Source organism: Geospiza fortis, unplaced genomic scaffold (genome assembly GCF_000277835.1).
Source record: "Geospiza fortis unplaced genomic scaffold, GeoFor_1.0 scaffold96, whole genome shotgun sequence".
Lineage (NCBI taxonomy): Eukaryota > Metazoa > Chordata > Aves > Passeriformes > Thraupidae > Geospiza > Geospiza fortis.
The window spans coordinates 1,466,024-1,489,560 of NW_005054454.1; positions in this window are offsets into that span (position 1 = coordinate 1,466,024).

The following is a 23,537-nucleotide window of genomic DNA, read 5'->3' on the forward strand; positions in this document are numbered from 1 at the left end:
GCTGAACCTGGGCTTGGGGACAACCCAGACCTTCCTGGGTGCTCATTCCCTGCTTTCTCCTCCTCAGGGTGGGGAACTGGGGTTTGGGCAGGGAAGCACCAGCAAAACTGATTTTTGTCGCTTTGAGGAGCCATTTGTCACCTCCACTCGCTGCTGGGGCTGTGACACCTGGGGAGGGATCCAGGGGACACATCCCAGGGACAGCTCACCCTGAGCAAGGTCTGGGCTGGGTTTTGTGTGCCTGGATCTGCCCCTCGTGCCTGGGCACGGTTTGTGAGCACAAAACCGGCAATAAAAGCAGAGTTCAGAGCTTTGCCTCTGGTTTTCCTGTCAAACAGCTCCAAGGAACCGGGCATGACACTTGGGAAGTCTTCACCTGGAAAGATTCACCCGGAAAGATCCAAAGTTTGTGTTCCACCACTGTCACTGTCGCCTTTTCTGAAAAATCCTTTCGCCAGGACTTCTCCTCCTGGGAAGATGAGAAGCCTCAGAGAAAAACCAATATTATCTCATTTGCTGCTCCCTGTTTTGCTGCTTTGGAATGTGGCTGGAGATTGTTTATCCAACTGGTCATTGTTTGATTGGTTTCATGTGAATTGTTTTTAATTAATGACCAATTTGGTCATTGTTTGATTGGTTCCATGTGAATTGTTTTTAATTTGTGACCAATCATCTTCAGCTGTGTTGGACTCTGAGGAGTCAGTCACGAGTTTTTCATGATCATTCTTGTTTAGCCTTCAGTCTCTATCCTTTCTCTTTCTTTGGTATAGTTTTAGTATAATTAATACAAAATATCATATCATATCATATCATATCATATAATAATCAGCCTTCTGGGAACATGGAGTCAGATTCTCATCTCTCACCTCGCCCTGGGGACCCCTGCAAATACCACCCACCACATTTTAGGATCTTTATGTTTACAAACTTCCAGGTTTCTCAGATCCCTGTCCAGCCTGGCCTTGGAGATTTCCAAGGATGGGGAATCCACAGCTTCTCTGGGCTCCCTGTGCCAGGGCCTCAAAACCCACCCAGTAAGCAATTTTTCCCCAATATCCCATCCAACCCTACCTTCCTGCACCTTCAGGCCATTCCTGAAGGGGAATGTGAGGTTTTCCTGAGGAATTTTTGCTGCCATGATGAAAAGCTTCCTTTACATTTACCTGGTGTCATTGTTTCCATGATTTTCCAGCACCTGCTTCTCCTGGGGAAGATCTCAACACCTTCTGCTGTTGGAACCCTGGGTGCTGAGAATTCCAGACTTTCTGTGCTGCCAGGCACTGACCCCCAGGAGAACACTGCACTGACCTGAGGCCCTGGAGAAGCTTCCAAAATTCAAGAATAAAACTGAGATTAAAGGTGTGGAGTTTGAATAGAAGTGTGTGATATCACAGGGTGGGAAACTCAGAGTTTAAGGGTTTAGAACACAGGAATGGATAGAAAGCAAGATGGAGGTTTTAGGTGGAGGCTGCTCCTTCTTCTTCACCTTCTTCTTCTCCTTCTTCTTCACCTTCTTCTTTCTTCTTCTCTTCCTTCTTCTCCTTCTTTTTCTCTTCCTTCTTCTCCTTCTTCTCCTCCTTCCCCTCCTTCTCCATGGGTTTGGGTGGTTTTGTGTCATTGGATAAAAAAGTCCCCATTGCAGGCACGGGTGGTTGGGTATTGGGTTAAAAGTGAAAATAATTGAGGTGTCATTTCTTAATTGGACAGTTTATCCTTCAAAGGCCTTGCAGAGAGAGACAGGGCTCCATTTTTAGTTTGTTGGAGTGAAGTGCTGCAGAACTCAGGGTTTGTGAGACTGTGACAGAGATAAGAACTGATAAACATCTGAGTCCCAACAACAAATACCCTCTCACACATTTAATCCCGACCCTGGCAAATAAAAAAAGCAAAGAATCCACATTCTGTTACCCCCTAGGAATGGTCCCTGCTGCATCCTCGTGTCCATGGGCTCGGAGTTCCTGAAATCATGGAATGGTTGGGGTTGGGATGGCTTTTAAAGCTCATCCCATTCCAGCCCCTCGCATGGTGTGAGATTCAGAAAAACAAAAACTTCTATAGACACTGAAAAGTTTGATCTGTATCCTTAAATGAATGTAAATTAATAAACTAGATTAGTTAAATTAAATTAAATTTAAATTTAATTAATGCAAAATTACACTAATAAAAATGTAATATTATAATGTAAAATAATGTAAGTTAATTTAAAATACAATGCACAAACATTAAGCAAAAAACCATAAATGTGTATTTCTATAGTTATAAATAAAAATATACCTTGTGAACCTATATTAACTAAGATTGTAAAAAGTTTATAATATAAAGTGTAATTATATATAACAAATTAAGAGTTTAAAAGTTGTAATAGAAACACGTGTACCTATAAGTTAGAAGCCCATTAAATAAAAGTATCCACAGTACAACAGAAGGAAGTAAAAGTAATAAGTTAAAAAAATAAAATAATTTTTATAACAACTATCTAATAATTTAAAAAATTATATATTAACTTATAACAAAAGACTTTTGACTACTCTTGAGCTATAACCACATACTTATTCCTCTAAAATCTTAGAGTTTTTAAGATTAATAGTAAATAATTCTTAATTTAATATATAAAATAAATTAATCATAAAGCATATAAATAAATAACTATAAATAGATAAATAAAAATTAAAATAATAATAAATAACATAAAATAAAAATAAATAATAAAAATTTAAAAGAATAAATAATAAATCAAAATTAAAAATAATCCCTAAAAATTTCTAACAGTGACAGTGAAACCATGGGACACCTTCCACAGTCCCAGGTTGCTCAAGGCCTGGCCCTAAACCCTTCCAGGGATGTGGCTTCTCCCTCAGGCTCAGCTGGAAGGGAATGCTGGAATTCCCACCCTGTCACTGGGATATTTTATGAAAAATCCCTTTCGCAGGATTTTTCTCCTGAGAAGCTGAGAAGCCTCAAAAACGAAGTGTGAACAATAATTATGTGATTCTTAGATCTGAATAATTATCTGAATCTTAGAATGTAGTTTGAAGGTTGCTTACCAACAGGTGCACCTTTAATTAGTTCCATGTAGATTGTTTTTATTTGATGACCAATCATGGTCCAGCTGTGTCAGACTCTCTGGTCAGTCACAAGATTTTATTATTCATTCCTTTCTTTTCTAGCCTTCTGATGAAATCCTTTCTTCTATTATTTAGTGTAGTTTTAGTGCAGCATTTTCTATTTATATAATATATATTGTCAAGTAATAAATCAACCTTCTAAAACATGAAGTCAAGATTTTCATCTCTTCCCTCGTCCTGGGGACCCTCAAACACCACTACAGCAGCCCAGCCCCAAGCCCTGGGATGTGGATCAGAGCTGAGCTTTCTGGCCGTGACGAGGCAAAAGAGGAGAAGCTCAGTCCCTGGGGAGCTCAGCCCTGTTCCTGCTGCTCGTGTTCAGCTACTAAACCCACGTTTGTTTTGTCTAACTCCGCTTCTCTCCCTGTCTTGATGGAAAGGAAATCCAGATCTGGGAATGTGGGACAGAACCCAGTAGATTTGTCTGCTTTCAAAGCCCTCCTGTGAAGCTCACTGAGGTAATGGCTGCATTTCTGTCAAAGCCAGCTGGGTTCTTTTCCTTTTCCCTATTTTTTTTTTCTTTTGGCTTCTCTGATTTTTTCCAGCCTGACAAGAAACCGGTGGCTGAAGGAAGCAAAAGGATATAATTTATTCTCTCTGGGCTCCTCCTGCTCCTGACAGAGGCAAATTTTCCTGCTAATCCTCTGTGTCTGGATATTTTATTCCTTTCAACTGAAACCCTTGAACCCTTGAAATCCTCGTTTCCCTTTGCTGGTGATGTCACCTGCCCACCTCCAGCTCATGAGTCACATCCAACACCCCTGCCAAGAACTTCAGCCTCCCAACACTTCCCTGATGGAGTGGGAATATAATGGATCCACTGGATAAAACCCCTTGGAACATAAAGGAATCTTTAATCGCCTCTTAATTAGAACAGCAGGAGTTGTTAGAAAGATGGAGGGAAAGTTTTGGGATGCTTAAAAATGGTTTTTTCCATGAATATTTCCCCCTGTCCCATGGGCATGAGGATATTGCTGGAAAGCATCAGCCCCCCTGTCCAAAAATTAGGATTGTGGAACTGGTGATGTCACCATGGAAAACTGAAATGTTGTGTTTGAGAACCTGGAAAAGGAGGTAGGGAAGGAAATGGAAAAAAATGAAGCAGCAAATCCGACAGCTGGAGAGCCCAAAGGAGCAGGAGAGATGACTCAGCTTCCCATTCCCAGGCCAGCAGCTCCATTTGGGACAGCAGCAGCTTCTCATTTCTCCTCCCTGAGTTTCTTGGCCAGGCTCTGGACTCCTCACAGAAATGTGGCCTCTGTCTGGGGCTGCAGCAGCCAGGGAGCTTCTGCTCCTGGCCAAACCTTCCAGGGGCACTGCTGAGGGCACACCTGGAGTGCTGTGCCCAGCTCTGGCCCCTCAGCTTGGGAAGGACCTTGGGACACTGAGCACATCCAGAGGGGACAACGAGGCTGGAGAGGGGCTGGGAACACAAACCCTGTGAGGAACCCCTGAGGGAGCTGGGGCTGCTCAGCCTGGAGAAAAGGAGACTCAGGGCTGCCCCCATCACTCTGCACAGCTCCTGAAAGGTGCCTGTGCTCACCTGGGGCTGGGCTCTTTCTCCAGCAGCACTGACACAACCAGAGCACACAGCCTCCAGCTGCACCAAGGGAAATACAGGTTGGACAGCAGGGAAAAGGTTTTTGCAGCAAGGGTGAGAAAGTTCTGGAATGGCTGCCCGGGGAGGTGGTGCAGTCCCCATGCCTGGGTGTGTTTAACAAAGCCTGGATGTGGCACTGGGGGCCGGGGCTCAGTTGGGGCTGGGTTGGTGTAGGAATGTGCTCCTTGTTAACAGAGTGACCAAACTCTCCTTTGTCCTCTTAAAAGGAAATAAACCCAGAAGTTTCTCTCCTTTATTAGGTGAAAAAGACACCTCATAGGACTTTGGGGACTTCACCTCAAACTTAAGGACAGCAAATTGGACAGGAGCCAAAAAGTCCCACCTGGGCAATTTACTAGAAAAAGAAGAGAACAAAAAAACCAATGGCTTTTGTGAGGTTTTACCAGAACCTCTTGCACCTGACTCGGTTTTTCTGTTTGTTATTTTGCCTTTTATTAAAACCTTTTTGTTTGCAACACTGCAACAGAAGCCATCCTGCTGATTTTTATGCCTCCAAGAGTTTATGAGACCTGGCTTGAGGAGGCAACTATAACAAGTTGGACTCGATGATCTTGAAGGTCTCTTCCAACCCAGTGATTCTGGGATTCTGTGAATTCTGTGAATTCTGTGAATTCTGTGAATTGTGTGAATTCCACAGCTCAGAGAGAAGAACTTGGAATATCTGGGAATAGGCACCTCAGGGTGATCCCAAACACACGGGGAGGGCTGTACTTTTTAATTTAATTGTCATGTTTGGGACTGTTGATAGAAAGGTTCATGATCCTAAATCCCATTTTTTAAAGAGAAATGGGATTATTCTCTGCGAGTCCATCATTATTAACTGAACTGAATGAATGAAGGGACAAAAGACATCAGGTGATTTCTGGTCCCTGGGTGTTAGACAGGGACCGTGACTGGAATTTGCTCTTTTCCTCAGGAATTCTTTTTCCTTTGGCATCACAAATTCCTACTGGTAAAAGAACCAATGTATTGGCTCTTTAGGGAACCACTGCTGATAGAAAAGTTCTGATGGAAATTCTGCATTTTAGAGACAATTCCTGTGGATTTCTACTCACTTGGCCTTGACCTCCCAAATCTGAAGAATTTTTTTCCTCAAACTTTCCCATTTTGATTTTCCTTCTTTTGTGTTTTACTCTTTTTGTTTCATTTCCACCCAAGTTCAATCTCCAAAGACCTTTTTATTCTTCTTCGTTTTATGATTTGGATTACATTGATTTTTATTTTTCCAGCATTTCAGCCTAAATTTAGAGATCCTGATGCCAAAATTAGCATTGATTTTCTCTTTGATATTGAATCATCTGAGGCTGCAGCAACAAATAATTGATTTTTTTTTTGAGCCTTCCTAATTCTTCGGTGAAAAACCACTTTTCTGAGCAGTCTAGACTTAGACTTAGAACCAGTTTTAAGTCTAGAATGGTTGTTATACCTTGTGTTGGCCTTAAATATTGGGCAAGGAACATCTCTTTGATCTGGACTTGCACAGAGAGGATCCAGCCCATGAAAACAGAAAATGATCCAAGATGTTAAAAATGGGATTTTCCAAAGGGTTTCAGCTCTGCTTCCCAAGAAACCTGTGAGGATATCCCAGGGCTGTGTTTTGAGGGAAGTGTTCAGGTCCCAGAATCCACAAGGGAGAATTCCAGGGCAGGATCTCCCATTTGGATGAGGTTTCCCTGGAGCTTTCTCTTCTCCAGGCTGAACACCCCCACGGGGTTTTTCCAGTTCCTCATGGATGTAAATCTTCACCACACCAGCAGCTGAGAGGGACAGAGAGGGAGAGGTGAGGGCTGAGATATTCTCAGTGGGGAAAAGTGAAAAAAATAGGAAAAAAATTGAAAAAAATTAGGAAAAAAAAAAAAAGAGAAAAAAAGATTAAAATTTAAAATTGTAAGGAGTGACTCTCCAAGTGAATGTGACCCTTCCTGAACTCTCTGAGCTCCTTCCCTGAAGGATTTTCCTGCCCTTCCCTCCCTTGCAGCCCTCCTGCTCCTGCCCTGGGAGCCACTGGAGCCTGGCCTTATATTGGGTCCCAAATTGGAAGATTTGGGCTTGGCTCCATGAGGTCACCAGGTCCAACCCAGAGGGGACAACCCTGGGAGAGCCCCAGGAGCTGGCAGGGAGGAGCAGGGTGGTGTGAGGGGACAGACCAATGGGGTCCATCCTGGGAAAAGTCCCTCTGGAGGAAGGAGTCAGACTCTGAGTCAAAAGGGAGGATTTTGCTGCTCTGGGCTGATTTTCCTTTGGCTTTTCATGGTTTTAATTATTTTTTTTTTTTTAGGGAGGGGGTGAGGAAGAGTTGGAATTGTGGGGCAGCCCTGAGGATCTGAAGGGATGTTCCTCTGCTCTTATCTTCAGCCACGTTATCAAGGCAGAGAGCAAAGGGAAAAATAACCAACAACAACAAAAAAATTAATTTTTGCCCTAACGAGCAAATAAACCAGGAAATTAATTCATGAATGGAAGCTGGGAATGTCCTGAGTGGGAAGGGACCCACAGGGATCATGCAGTCCAGGCCATGGCCCTGCACAGGCCGCCCCAAAAATCCCACCTGGGCATCCCTGGAAGTGTTGTCCAAACACTCCTGGAGTTCTGGCAGCCTTGGAGAAGAGAAGGATGTGTGGAGACCTCAGAGCACCTTCCAGGGCCTGAAGGGATTCCAATGAAGCCAGGGAGGGATCCTGCATCAGGAACTGGAGCGCCAAGAAAAGGGAAATGGCTTCAAACTGCCAGAGAGTGAGTTTGGATGGGATATTGGGAAAAAATCCCTCCCTGTGAGGGTGGGGAGGCTGAGTGTGCCCAGAGAAACTGCCCCTGGATCCCTGGCAGTGCCCAAGGCCAGGCTGGACACTGGGGCTGGAGCAGCCTGGGACAGTGGGAGGTGTCCCTGCCATGGCAGGGGTGGGATGGGATTTAATTTCCCTTCCAACCCAACCCATTCCATGATTCTCTAAACTCAGGAATCTTCACTCACAGTGATCATTTATAAGCAGGATGTGTGAATCCAAGCAAAGCCGTAGCTGCAAGGAATCCCTAAACCAAGCCCAGTGTGAAATCTGTGCTAATTTTATGGAGATTGTGTTGCCTTTTCTCTTTTTCATTGGTTAAAAAAATACTACTGATGTTTATAAAAAGCCTCTTGACATTTGAAACTTCTCTACTACTGTTTTCCTGCCCCAGTGAAGTGTTTCTTAACATAATTCAACATCAAGAACCCCTTGAGGATTTACTTAAATCAGTCAGGGGTGGATTCCTGTGAGTTGGTTCCCATTTTCCTTTGTATTTTGTAGTTATTTTCCTAAATGAAAGCCTGGCAGTCCCGAGCTCCTGGGTTCACAGAGATTTCAGGTGAACCTGGAGCTGCCTCCCAGTGTCACCGACGAGCTGACTGTGGGAGTGAAGTCCCTGAGGAAAGAAGGAGACCGGGAACCCCTGGGAGCCCCTCCTGACTTGTGGCACCACCTCTGCCTTCCACCCTCACCCGCTGAGGGACCTCCCAGGCATTTTCACCCACCAAACCTCTCAGGGACAAAACCGCAGTGCCCTGAGAGTGGGGCTGGAGTCCACAGCCCCTCTGGAGCACAGGAGCCCCTTTTTCGTGGGAAATGGGATTCAGATTTCAGTCTGCAGCTCCTCAGAGGGACAGCTCTGATCTCTGCTCTGGAACAGGGACAGGATCCTGGCTGGGGCTGGGCCAGGAGGGATTTAGGTTGGATTTTAGGGCAAGGTTCTTGCCCAGAGGGTGCTGGCACTGCCCAGGCTGCCCAGGGAATGGGCACAGCCCCGAGGCTGCCACAGCTCCAGGAGCCTTTGGCCAGCGCTGCCAGGGATGCCCAGGCTGGGCTTGGGGGGCTCTGGGCTTGAATTCCATAATTCCATTCAGGACATTCCACAATTTACTCTTTTAAATACTCACCTTATTCAAGCAGGAAGTGGTGGAATCTGAAATGCAGGGATCTCTCAGAGCTTTGGGCCTGGAAGCCAAAGCTTAGAGTTAAACCCAGGATTTGATCTGAGGCCTTGGGAAAGGCTCCCAAACTGAGGGGCTGGAAGGGAAAATGTGGATTTGTGGTTTAAAGCAGAGACAGGTTAAGCTAAGGAAAGGAAAGTTTGGAGTTTTAGAGTTTAAGATATAAAAATAAAAGCAGTTCCAGAGGTAAACAAGGACTTCAGAATGCAGCACTGTGGGTTCGTGTGTCAGAACATGATTGGCTAAAAAAGCTCCCACTGTAACATGGGTCCATAAAACACAATATTTAAGAATTGGGTCAAAAACCATAAATATCCTTCTTGTCAGTCTTTTATTAATTAATAAATCCTTAAAAAGTCTTGTAATTAAAAGTCTTGGGACCTTCTGAACCATGAAGTGAAGGTGTGAGCTGAACTCACCCTTCCTGCCTGTGTAGAAGATAAGAAAAATAAATCACATCATCTAAAGTAACTCCGAGGTCCCATCACATTCAAAATTCCTTCAATAGTCCCCACAAGGAAGAAATACTCTAAAAAGCTTTTTTGGGGGAATGGAGACAATGTCCTCCATGTCCTTCTTCAGTTAGGACAGAGACCTAATATAGAAATGAAATGAAATGAAATGAAATGAAATGAAATGAAATGAAATAAAATAAAATAAAATAAAATAAAATAAAATAAAATAAAATAAAATAAAATAGAGGAAGATGTCCTGCTGCAGGGAACGGCTGCATCCAGTAATCCCCAATGTCTGGGAATTGCCCTTGTAAAGAGATTATTGTTCATCCTTTGACATCCAGAGCCATTCCCCACCTCAGCAGCCCTGGCTTCATTCTGGGCATGATCCTAAATCCCGTTTTTTAAAGAGAAATGGGATTATTCTCTGAGAGTCCATCATTATTGACTGAATTGAAAGAATTAAGGGACGTTGAATGAATTAAAAGACATCAAGTGATTTCTGGTCCCTGGGTGTTAGACAGGGACCGTGACTGGAATTTGCTCTTTTCCTCAGGAATTCTTTTTCCTTTGGCATCACAAATTCCTACTGGTAAAAGAACCAATGTATTGGCTCTTTAGGGAACCACTGCTGATAGAAAAGTTCTGATGGAAATTCTGCATTTTAGAGACAATTCCTGTGGATTTCTACTCACTTGGCCTTGACCTCCCAAATCTGAAGGAGCTTTTTCCTCAAACTTGACAATTTTGAATTTCTTTCTTTTGTGTTTTACTCTTTTTGTTTCATTTCCACCCAAGTTCAATCTCCAAACACCTTTCTATTTTTCCTTTTACAATTTTGATTACAATGATTTTTATTTTTCCAGCCTAAATTTAGAGATCCTGATGCCAAAATTAGCATTGATTTTCTCTTTGATATTGAATCATCTGAGGCTGCAGCACCAAATAATTGATTTTTTTTTTTAAGCCTCCCTAATCCTTCTGTGGAAAAACACTTTTTGAGCAGTCTAGACTTAGACTTAGACCCAGTTTTTAGTCTAGAATGGTTGTTGTGCTTTGTGTTGGCATTAAATACTGGGCAAGGAACATCTCTTTGATCTGGGCTTGGATAGAGGGGATCCAGCCTCCAGGAAATTCTCTATCAATATAAAATTAGATTATTAATAATCATAATTATGAGTTGAAGACTGATGATTCTGGATTCCTGACATGGGTCCTTCATCCCATTGGCCTCAGAGAGGTTGGGATGTGGCTTTTCCTGGCTCGGCTGCTCTGCAAATGGAAAAATATCTGGGAGTCCTGTTTTGCTGCCTCAGCCTTTGCTTTCTTTCCCTTTTCAGGCCGTTTTACTCCAGCCTAGTTTGCCTTTGTCTCACAGCCTCAGGAAAGAAAAAAAACAGGGAAAAAGAGAAGTTTTCTCCAAATTACAACAGGAGCAAGAGGGGTGTGAGGAGAAAGGATACACTCATGATCTAAAAAAAAGGGAAAAAAACAACTTTCTGTCTGAATATCCAAAAGGAAGCAAAAATCCAAAGAAAAGGAATAAATTCCACCCCTCTGGTGCCCCATGTGAGGAGAAAAGATACACTCATGACCTAAAAAAAGGGAAAAAACAAGTTTTCTTTCTTTCTGAATATCCAAAAGAAAGCAAAAATCCAAAGAAATGGAATAAATTCCACCCCTCTGGTGCCCCTGGAAGTCTGGAGCATCCAGCTTTGCTCCTGTTCTGCTTCCAGTGAAGCAGCTGCCAAATTTGTCCTCCCTTGGAGGCAGAACACATCAGGCTCCAGGAAAACCCAGGTGCTGGGATGGATCCTGGAAATCCCACAGCAGGAGGAGAGCAGAGGGAAAGAAAACACAGCTTCCTCCTGGGATAAAAATAGACGGACATGCACAGGAGCTGAAAATTCCTGGCTTCTGTTTGGTTTTGCTCTTGGATTTGTTTTGATTCCCTCTCACCCTGCTGCTTCCCTCTCCTATCCCCAGTGGATGGTGCTTCCCACCATAGCCAAGCTCTCTTCCAAGACATTTTCAACTTAAAAATGAAATTAAAAAAAACCCCACCACCCAAAGCCCCCCAAATTAAAAGTTATTTCCCAGTGTAAAACTCAGTAAATTCCCTTAAGGAAAAACTGGATATTTAATGTTGCCATGGAAGCAAAATCAGGTCAATTGACAGATACTTGGTGAGGGTTGCCCAGATCCTTTGTGTAAAATCAATGGTTAAATATTTGATTTCTGATCATATTTGCAGTTCTTCCTCTTTCTAAAAATATTAAAAGCCGTGACAGTTGTGATTCTCTTTTGTATTTGTTGCATATAAAAATACAACAGCACTAAGGCCTGAAAAATCAGCTTTTTCCTCAACTTAATAAAAGTTTTACGAGATATAAAACCCCTGAAACAATAAATATTCTGCTGGAAATGATGACTGGAGCAAAACTAACAGATGTTCATCTAATACTCCTAAAAACAGGGAACATGGAGTTCTAACTCAGCTAAAAGTGTGATTGCTTCATATTCCAGCTTTAAAACCTTGGTTTTCTGGGATGAACCAGGAGATTTTTAGGGATTTTGTGTGAGTTTTCCCCTCAGATTGTGAGGTTTTAGCAGGAAATGTGTTTGCATTTAGGGGCAAGCAAGTTCTTGGAGGGCTCACACCACATCCTCACTGGTGTAAACTGGCAGGGGCCTAAAGGAGCTGATTTAATAAAATTAAACACAAACCCCCACATTTCTGGTTTGGACTGGGTAGTTCAGCTCAGCCTAAAGTAGTTTATTCATGTGAGGAGCAGAAAAACCAGGACAAAAAGGGCAAATCTCCTGAGTTAACCTGGTTAGGCCGGGTTTTCCAAGCAGGCTTGGAAATCCTGGAGAATTAACAAATGATGCCATTCCCAGAAAATATCCACTAAAAAAACCCAATACTGTGAGCCCAGCTCATCCCATGGATTTGAAACCCACCCTGAGCAATCCCTGTGGAGCTGAGGTGGGAATTTGGCGACCAAAAGTGTCCCTGCACTGGCCCAGGCCACATCTTGCCCCGTGTGGGACACTGGGAGTCGTAAAATTCTTCCTTATGTTTCCCTCCTTGTTTTCACCCTCCTTGCTGGGAATAAGCAGGAAAAAAAACCCAAGCTGAGTTGGTTTAACTGGTTTGGGAGATAAATTTGTGGACTGGGAGAGCTGGGGGTGTTCACCTGGAGAAGAGAAGGCTCTGGGGAGACCTTAGAGCTCCTTGCAGGGCCTGCAGAGGGTCATAAAAGGAAGGAGAGGGGTTTTTTATAGGGAATAACAGTGAAAGGGTAAGGGGGAATGGTTTTAAACTGCCAGAGGGATCTTGGGAATGAGGAATTGTTCCCTGGCAGGGTGGGCAGGGCTGGGATGGAATTCCCAGAGCAGCTGTAAAGCCTCTGGATCCCTGGCAGTGCCCAAGGCCAGGTTGGACACTGGGGACAGTGGGAGGTGCCCCTGCCATGGCAGGGGTGGCACTGGGTGAGTTTCAGGATATTCCTCTGCTGGCAGGAAAGGCTGGCACAGCTGGCATTGTTCACCTGCACAGGAGAAGCTTTGGCTGAGCTCAGGGTGGCCTTGCAGGGCCTGCAGGAGCCCCAGGAAAGCTGGAGAGAGACAATTTCCAGGGCATGCAGGGACAGCACCCAGGGAATGGCTTCACACTGGAAAATTACAGGTTTAGATCAGATATTAGGAACAATTTTCTCCCTGGGAGAGTGGGGAATAGAATTCCCAGAGCAGCTGTGGCTGTCCCTGGATCCCTGGCAGTGCCCAAGGCCAGGCTGGACACTGGGGCTGGAGCAGCCTGGGACAGTGGGAGGTGTCCCTGCCATGGAACCAGATGGGCTTTTAGATCCTTTCCATCCCAACCCATTCCATGATTCCACAGCCTCCAGCTGCACCAAGGGAAATACAGGTTGGACAGCAGGGAAAAGGTTTTTGCAGCAAGGGTGAGAAAGTTCTGGAATGGCTGCCCGGGGAGGTGGTGCAGTCCCCATCCCTGGGTGTGTTTAACAAAGCCTGGATGTGGCACTGGGGGCCAGGGCTCAGTTGAGCTGCTGGGGCTGGGCTGGACTCGATGGGCTTGAAGGTCTCTCCCAACCTGGTCATTCTGGGATTCTGGGAATTATGTGAATTCCATGACTAACTAGGACCTCCCCAGGGTTTCCCCCAGTGACACTTCTCCTGATGTCCCATCAGAGGTGCTGCTAAGCCAGGCCAGCCCTGCTGGTTGAACACAAACAGGATCTGACCCTGGCTTTTATTCCTCCCCTGTCTGAGCACATCCAGCTGTGACCCCCCTCCAGCCCAGGCTGTGACTCAGCAGTGGCCCAGGAGATGAATGCTGAGCCCAAATCTTCCCTTTGCTGCCTCAACTCTTGGTTCCCAGTGCTGGGAATGATTTCCTGGCTTGGTGCTGGATGATTCAGTGCCGTCCAGGGAATCCCCTGGAACCCCACATGGATTGACTCATCCCATGGCTCATGGGGCCCACCTGCTCAGGGCATAACTGTGGTGGAAATCCACCCTGCCTTACATGGATGAGATTCCCAGCTGGGACGGCACATGGGGCCTGCTGGCTCCATGGAACTGGGGTTGTTTGGTGACCTTGGATTTGTTCTCCATGGCACTGGTTGGGAGCAGTTCTGAATTAGTGTTAAATTATTTGGGTTGTTTGGTGACCCTGGATTTGTTCTTCGTGGCACTGGTTGGGAGCAGTTCTGCATTAGTGTTAAATCATTGGGGTTTTTTGGTGACCTTGGATTTGTTCTTCATTAGACTGGTTGGGAACAGTTCTGAATTAGTTTTAATTCATTGGGGTTTTTTGGTGACTCTGGATTTGTTCTTCATGAGACTGGTTGGGAACCGTTCTGAATTAGTGTTAAATCATTGGGGTTTTTTGGTGACCTTGGATTTGTTCTTCATGGCACTGGTTGGGAGCAGTTCTGAATTAATGTTAATTTCTTGGGGTTGTTTGGTGACCCTGGATTTGTTCTTCATGAGACTGGTTGGGAGCACTTCTGAATTAGTGTTAATTTCTTGGGGCTCAGTTCTAAAATATTCCTGATTTTCCTTCTGAGGAAAAGAAGGAGAATCAGTTGGTGAAGCTGAAGCCAAACTAGAAGGGATTAAAAAGGACAAGAAGAATTTCTCCATGATCAGGCATTGGAAGGGGCTGCCCAGGGAGGTTTGGAGTCCCCATCCCTGGAGGTGTCCAAGGAATGACTTGAGAAAGAGAGAAAAAGGAGAGAAAGGAAGAAATCCAAATATCTTGGGTAGGAAATTTACAGATGGATCAGGACAACTCTGGCAGGAATAAAAGAGAATTTCATGGATGGCACCAGGAGCCATCCAGCTTGGAAAAGATCCCAGTCCTTGTCCTCGATGTAAATCATCCTTCACAGCAAATGTGGAGCCTCCCAGGTGTTCCATCATGGAATCTTCCCTGGAGGCTTTTTGAGGCTCTGAGGAAAATGAGAGCAAAATAGGAGATCCATGAAAATTGGCAAACTTTTACCTCAGAGAAATCTGATTCATCCTCACCAAGACCTCACCTTGATTGAATAATAGAAAAAGTTGCTACTTTCAAGTGGGAGTGAAATTTTTGGACATTTTTTCCTTGGTCTAAACTGAAAGTAAATTAGGGGAAAACTCCAATTAATTTCATTTAAGCTGGTGAATGGGCAGAGTTGAAAATGCCACGGGAGGGTCTGTGGGGCAGGGACTCTGCTCTGCTCTGCCTCAGTGCCTTCCCAGCATTGCTGGGACATTGCTGGGATACATTTGGGGTTGTGCAATATGGTTTTCCATACCTTTGGCTGTCTGTCTTTCCAGAAAAAGGGTAGAGGAGGAAAGCACTTGGATATTCAGTACAGGAATTTTTGTCTTGGATTTGAACTTCTGTGAAGGACGGATCAGTCCTACTAAACCTGGCTAACAAAATCTAAGAATTTAGGGGATTTTTCTCCTATTCTTATTCCTATATTTAAAGTTGTAGGTTGTTCAGTCCTAGATTTAAATTACCAAATCAACCAAAGCTGGTAACCCAAGTCACTCTCCATATAAAATAAATCAAGAAGTGGAGTGGAGGCACTGCTGCAGGACAATTCCTCCAGCTCCGGGCTAACTTCGAGAGCTGTGTAAATTTTTTGAGATGACTGCAGGACTTTAAAGTAAAGATTTCCCGCTAGAAGCAAGCTGCAGGAGCTAAATATATCCTTCCTGTTTATTCTGTGTGTGATTTCAGCCCCAGCTCCAGCCCAGAAAACAAAAAGCATCAGCACCCCAGCCCTGGTGAGTAACAGCAGCATCATCCGAGCAAAGCTGGCAGGCAAAGCCCTGCAGGCTCGTCCAGCTGCAGATATCTGGGTCAAATCAGCTCTGTGGTTTAGTTCAAACTTCAGGCAGGAGACAAAGATCATTTTCTTTTCCCCTCCTTTTTAGGGAAGTGTTTCGATTTGTAACGAGCTGTCGATTCTGGAGGGTGCAGAGGGGATTTAGAAAGAACCTCTGCAGTGTCCAGGACATATTTGGCTTTGACAAAGATTTTCCAGCTTCTCAGCTGATGATAGGCTGGGAGCTGGGTTCAGAGATCTCCTGTTTAACCCCTTCCTTAATTAACGATTTTTATTCTCCTCACAATCCAGTTCAGAGCAACCCCCGGAGCCCCTGTGCATCCCACTCCCAGGGCAGGAATCCAGGGATGCTCTGCTTTATTCCCTCCCCAAACCAGACATCTTCTGGGAGGAAAAGGTCAGAGGACCATGATTTCTTTTTGTCAGCAGACGTGAGGAAACAAAACCTCTTCGTAGCCAGCCCAAAAAATGACCAGAGGCTCTGTTTTGCAACACAGAATGGACAACCTAATAAATCCCAACCTCTCTGACGGAACTTCGAGTTATTCCTTGCCTACCTCTCTTTTTTGTCTGGGAGGAAAAAAAGGTCAGTTTTGTGTTCCAAACCCACTCTCAGAGATTTGATGATTGTGCCATTGGCCGGAGTTCAAACAGTGCAGGCAGGAAAGAATGTCCAGCTGTCGAGTGTAAACAGCGCCGGGTACAGCTCAGAAGTGCCTCAGACAAATCAGTCCATGTCATCAGCTGCTTTTAATTAACACCAGACCAAATATCCTCTCCCCTGCCCCCTCCCTCTTTCTTCTCCCACTTTTTCTTCCCCTTCTTCAGGGCCTTGAAGCACCAATGGTTTGTGACAATTGACAAATTTTCCACCTGTATTTTATTTTTCTGAGAGGATTTCTGCCTTGCTGAGAAACAGGGAGGGAGTTTTCCCTCTGAAATCAGGAAAACTCTGCACAAATTTACTCTTAAAAACCTGCAGGGAATTTATGTTACATTCAAAGCTTCTTTTCACTGGGTTTGTTTTTTTTAAGGATTTATTCCAACTCACAGCAATTGAGACAAAAACTGGGGGAAAATCAAGTTAAAGAATGAATTTCTTTCATGATCCACCAAATTTCTTAATGATTTTTTTTTTTCATCTCGGCTTTTTACTCTGTCCAAGTTGAATGTGACAGTTCTTAAATCCTCTAATTATCCCAGTCCTGTAATTATCCATTGTCTTGGTGGTGGCTGTCCTTGTGGAAGGGAGAAAATGAATATGGGGAGAGTTCAAAGCATATTCCAACATCCCAGCGAGGTCACAGATTTTAATCTCCCAGCCAGGTTGGATTTGCACCTTTCTCACTTTCCACACTGAAAATCTGGCTCCAGGAACAGAATGCCAGCGTGTTGTTTCATGTTGTTTCATATTCTCATTTAAATTGTTGTTTTAAAAGCACATTTCAGGCTGATCACCCCCAATCCAGCCAGGTTTCCTGTGCCTTGTGCTAGAACCAGGCCTGGCAGGATGGAAATCTCTTTGCAGCTCATCCTATTTTTAGGAATGAGGCATTAATCAATATTTAGAGGCATTAATCAATATTTAGAGGCATTAATCAATATTTAGACTCTTCTGGGTGGGCCTGAGCTGGAGGCAATGCAAAGGAAGGGAGGAAAGATGTGGTGCACACATTAATTGTGCTTAATTTTCTATTTTACAGTCTCTTCCGTGGCTTTTCCTGCTTCTGTGGTTTATTCTGGTTGCTGGTTCTTTTCTGCCTCTGAGCCTTCCAAAATTAATATTCCTCAGTAAATTTATTGTGGCTAAGACCTGACACTGAAGAAAACATCTCTGTCACAGAATAATCATAAACCCATGGATGGTTTGGGGTGGAAAGGACCTTAAAGCTCCTCCAGTTCCACCCCTGCAATACAGGAATTTTTGTCTTGGATTTTAACTTCAGTGAAGGACAGATCAGAACTACTAAACTTGGCTAACAAAATCTAAGAATCTAGGGTTTTTTTTTTTCCTGTTTTTATTCCTATATTTAAAGATTACAGGTGGGGAGTGGTTTTTGAGTTCTTCTCTCTTGTGTTGTGGAAATTCCGCTTCTTCTGGGGGCCAGGAATTGGCTCTGCTGCCCAACCAGAGGGTGGGTTCTCCTTGGAGAGCAGTTTAGAGCTTCCCACACCCAAGAATTCCTGGCAGACACAATCCCAGGGGCTGGTGAGCCCAGCATTGATGGGAAATGCAGGATTGGCTATTCCCATGTTTGGGGGAAAGCCCAGGGAATTCCAAAGAATCATGGGATGGTTTGGGTTGGGAATCACCTCGAGGATCATCCAGCTCCAAACCCCTTCCACTGTGCCAGGTTGCTCCAAGTCCTGCCCAGCCTGGCCTTGGGCACTGCCAGGGATCCAGGGGCAGCCCCAGCTGCTCTGGGAATTCCATCCCAGCCCCTCATCAACCTCACAATTGGGAATTTCTTCCCAATATCCCATCCTGACCTTCCCCCTGGCAGTGGGAAACCATTCCCCCTCATTCTGTCACTCCAGGCTTGTCTCAGTTTGAAAAGCCAGGTGTGTGCTAAGGAAGGCAGGAGCCTCCCCTGAAATGGAAAATGCAAACCCCCCCTCCTCCAAATCGTTATAAATTTGAAATTAAGGGGCTCTCAAGCAACAATATGGGAGCAGGAATAACAGTTCTGTAGTAGGGAAGAAAATAAAAATAAAATAAACAATGCAGTAAATCAAAACAACGCTGCCAGAGCCAGACCATGCCCTGCCCCCTGTGTGTCAGAGGGTGGCACAGCCCCATCCCATGGGGGCTCAGCCCTCCTGCAGTGCCAGCTGTGCTGCTGCTGGAGCAGGGATCCTGCACAAGGGGGGAGTTTTCCTCTGCAGCTCCAGGGCTGCTGCAGATGGGCCTGGGCTCCCTCTGGCAATGCAGGGCAGCAGAAAGCTGCTCCTCTGGCAATGCAGTGGGCAAAGGCTGCTGTGCTGCTCCAGGCTCAGATTGGATCCAGGTAGGAATGCTTGGCTCCTCCCCTGGGCGCAGCATCTCCCCATGGGATGCTGGAATTGGATCAGCCCTGCAGGGACACTCAGTGGCCATGGACAGCAGAGATCTCCTGGAGGGAGGGTTGGCTGTGGGAGAGAGAAAGAACAAACTGCCCCATGGACAGCAGAGAGCTGCCCCAGCTCTGACAGATGGGGATAGAACACACATTGCTTGGCAATCTAGGGCGAGGCCCTGGCAGTGAAAATAAAGGAGATTTTTAGAGAATTTTTGCACTTCCAAACAGTTAAATCCCATCAATTAATCCTAAATTTACTTTAAGAATCTCTGCACAAGGAGCTAAACCACTTCTGTGTTTAATTTTCTTTTTTTCACCATCCCTCTCCAAAGAGGAGGGAAATCCCAAATGAACAGCTGGAAATCCAACAAAAAACCTGAAAATTATATTAAAATTATATTAAAATTTACCAACAGCTCAGTTTTGTCTCTGGCTCTACAGAAGCTGAACTGAGACCAGTTCAGAGACAAAAAAAAAAAAAAAAAGAGGAAAGAAATGCAAATAATCATGGAAACATAAGAGGAATTAAGGAGACATATGGTGATCTCCAGGAAATATGGCCTCTAAATTTGAAATGTGGTTCCTATTTGCTTCTCACATTTTGTGTGCAGCAGGAACAGCTTTTCTTTATATTCCATGTGGGGTTGGGGTAATCTGAATATTAATTTATGAAACAACTCCACAGTGCATTAATTGCACATTAATTATGGTGGTTTTATGTAATAGACCATCATTAAATTATGTTTATTGCACAATTCTTGTATCAGGTTTGCTGGGGAAGCCCAAATTTTTACAAAATCACATCAACAGAGGCCCCCCAGATGGATCAGAAGCGGTCTGGAGAAAGCTGGGATTTTTACAAGGCTCAGAATCCCAATAAAGCTCCCCTACATCCTCATCCAACAGGAAATAAAAACCTTTTATGAAATACCTCAGCCCTTTTGGGAGACATTTCTGACATCATGAGGACAAATGGATTTAAGGAATAAAAAGCATCAGGATGCACCACGCTGGGAGTGGGATTCTCCAAAATGGACGAGTTTTCCACCTCTGTTTTATTTTGGAAGGGGATTTCTGCTTTGCTGAGAAACAGGGAGAGAATTTTCCCTCTGAAATCAGGAAAACTCTCCACAAATTTACTCTTAAAAACCTGCAGAAAAATTTTGTTCCATTCAAAGCTCCTTTTCACTGATTATTTTCCAACTCACAGCTATTGAGACTAAAATTGGGGGGAAATCAAGCTAAAGAATTAATTTCTTTCACGATTCCCCAAATTCCTAATTATTTTCTTCACCTCTGCTCTTTATTCTAAGTTGAGTGTGACAGTTCTTAAATCCTGTAATTATCCCAAATTCAGCATCAGCTTTTACAGTTAATTTATACTTAATTAAACAAGTTACCATGTGTATCCTTCAGATGTTGGCAGATAAAATATTAGTATCTGATAGTACTGATATTAAAATATTAATATTTTATTTGAGGGTCTATCTCATATTTAATGTGGCCACAAAATTCCCACTGTATATTGAATTTTCCTGTTGATAAAAGCTGTGGGATCAAGGTGTGGCCTTTTTTAATGCCCTTTAAAAAGTCCTTATTTAATAGGCTGTAACTGCACTGGGTATTTCCATGGGATGGTTCTTGGGAGCAAATTGGAAAACTGGGATGGATGGAAATAATCGGGGGAAGAGCTGGGGTGAGAAAGGCTCTGGGATTGGCAGAACAACAGGCAGGGGTGAAGGATTTATCCCAGTCCTGCTGGGGCAGGTGGGTTCCAATTCTTACATCTCCCCAGAATGGCTCTGAGCTCTGTTGTTCTTTTAATCCCACATCACAGGAACCAATCCCAGGAGAAATTCAGGGCATTTTTCTCCCTGCTTTGAAAGTTCCTCCTCACTTTTCAAAAAAAAAAAAAAAAAATTCAGATTTTTTCAGCAACCTGCACTGATGGTCATTCAGAATAGAATGAAGCAGAGCCTCACATCTGGGATCAAAAACTGCTTCCAGGGATGGTTTGGATTTCTCTGGGTGCAGTTTTGATTTGTTGCAGAGTTAATCCAGCCAGGAAATAGGAATAAAGCTCCATGAGTGGGTGACAAACTGACCACGGCCAGCAGCTGAAGGCACCAACTGAAATTTCCAGGTGTTACCAAAAAAAGAGACGAACAAAACAAAAAAAAAATAAAATCAAGTCACAAACTCAGACAGACTGAAATGAGTGTTCAATTTAGGAGAAAACCTGTGAAGTTTTTTTCCAGTTATTCATTCAGCGCCAGGCCTGGGGTTTGTCACAGGTTTGGTGACAAAAGTCGCGCCCTGAGCACGATATTTAAACGAGGTGCAGGCCCCAGATGACTCAGCTGCAGCTCAAAAAGCTTCACAGTTGGGTTCACAGATTTTGTCCTGTGAGAAATGTTGAGATAAACTCAACTGAGTCATTTACTGGGGGTGGTTCCCTCAGTGTCAGCAGCAAAAAAAGCAAAATGTGTAGTGGTTCTGGTTTGTTAATTTGAGATTTTTTTTGGTTAATGTATTAACCAAATAGATTAATAATGTATTAGCCAAATACAGAGTGTGGTGGGTTTAGTGTTATTTAATTATTAGTATTTATTAGGATTATTAGTATTTATTAGGATGTATTGATTTATTTTTTGTTGTGAGGTAGGACTGGGAGAAAGGTAAAGTATATTTAAAACTTTAGAAGAGAATAAAGAGAAATTTATTAACAGTAATTAAAGAAAAAGTAATAAGAATTAAAATAAAACCTTTAAGACACTTCTTTTTTATCACTTTTTAAAAAATGATAATGTAAAGAAATAAAATTCTGGTTAGTTTATCATTTGTAGAATAGTCTTTTTTGACCCCAAATCCCCTCCTCAACTGGGCAGGGGAGAGAAAATCCAAGAAAAAATTAATGGATCAGGATAAAGACAGGGAGAGGTCACTCATCACTGTCAGAAAAAACAGATTTGGGGAAATTAATTGGATTTATCACCAATCAAAAGAAGAGCAGGGTAAGAAGTCAAATTAAAGCTTAAAAACATCTTTGTCCCATCCCTTTCCCTCCTTCTTGGGCTTAGATTTATTCCCAAATCCCCCTCTTCTCCCCACCAGTGGCACAGGGAGCTGGGAATGGGGTTTATGGGTTTGTGGGTCCCTCTCCATGGGGTCAGTCCCTCAGGAACTGCTCCAACTTCCATGAGGTCAGTCCTGCAGGAACTGCCCCAGTGTGGATCCCTTTTCCCATGGGGTCATTCCTTCAGGAGTTGTTCCCTTTTCCATTGGCTGAGTTCCTCAGGAACTGCTCCAGTGTCAATCCCTTTTCCATGGGGTCAATCCCTCAGGAACTGCTCCCTTTTCCCATGAGATCAGTCCCTCAGGAACTGCTCTACTGTGGATCCCTTTTCCCATGGGGTCATTCCTTCAGGAACTGCTCCCTTTTCCATGGGATCAGTCCTGCAGGAATTGATCCTTTTCCATGGGGTCAGTCCTGCAGGAACTGCTCCCTTTTTCCATGAGGTCAGTCCCTTAGAAACTGCCCCAGTGGTGATCCCTTTCACCAGGGGTCATTCCCGCAGGAACTGCCCCAGAGTGGATCCCTTTTTCCATGGGATCAGTCCTGCAGGAACTTCTCCCTTTTTCATGGGGTCAGTCCCTAAGAAACTGCTCCAGTGTGGGTGCTTTCCATTGGGTCAAGTCCTTCAGGAACTGATCCTTTTATCCATGGGGTCAGTCCTGCAGGGATTGCTCCCTTTTCCATGGGATTAATCCTTCAGGAACTGCCCCAACATCAATCCCTTTTCCCATGGGGTCAGTCCTGTAGGAACTGCCTCAGTGTGGGTCCTTTCCATGGGGTCAATCCTTCAGGAACTGCTCCAACTTCCATGGGGTCATTCCTTCAGGAACTGCTCCCTTTTCCCATGGGGTCATTCCTGCAGGAATTGATCCCTTTTTCCGTGGGGTCAGCCCCTAAGGAACTGCTCCAGTGTGGATCCCTTTTCCATGGGGTCATACCTTCAGGAACTGCTCCAGTCCACTGTGGATCCCTTATCCATGGGGGCAGTCCTGCAGGAACTGATCAAGTGTGGATCCCTTTTTCCATGGGGCCAGTCCTGCAGGAACTGCTTCCTTTTCCATGGGGTCAGTCCTTCAGGAATTGCTTCAGTGTCGATCCCTTTTCCCATGGGGTCATTCCTGCAGGACCTGCTCCAGTGTGGATCCCTTTCTATGGGGTCATTCCTTTGGGAACTGCCCCAGTGTGGGTCCTTTATCCATGGAGTCATTCCTGCAGGAGATGCCCCAGTGTGGGTCCTTTACCCATGGGGTCATTCCTGCAGGAACTGCCCCATGTGGGTCCTTTATCCATGGGGTCATTCCTGCAGGAACTGCCCCATGTGGGTCCTTTATCCATGGGGTCATTCCTTTGGGAACTGCCCCAGTGTGGGTCCTTTATCCATGGGGTCATTCCTTTGGGAACTGCCCCAGTGTGGGTCCTTTATCCATGGGGTCATTCCTTTGGGAACTGCCCCAGTGTGGGCCCTTTATCCATGGGGTCATTCCTGCAGGAACTGCCCCATGTGGGTCCTTTATCCATGGGGTCATTCCTGAAGGAGATGCCCCAGTGTGGGTCCCTTTTCCGATAAGATCCCAAGCCCTCCCACCAAACCTGCTCCAGGGTGCAATTCCCATGGGATCACACCTTTTTTTTTTTGTGCATCCATTATTTTTCCTTCTTAAATACATTAAGGGCCCTTTCCCACAAGTGGCTTCACCTGTGGGATCAGCCCCATTAAATTCCCTGGGAATACTCATGGATTTGGAGTGTACAAAAATCCTCCCAGGTGTGGGGACTCCAAATGTCCTTGGTGCATCCCCCAGGATGCTTAGGAAGGAGTTTAAGCTCGTGCCTAAACCCCTCTGCCAAGGATTTGGGGTGGTT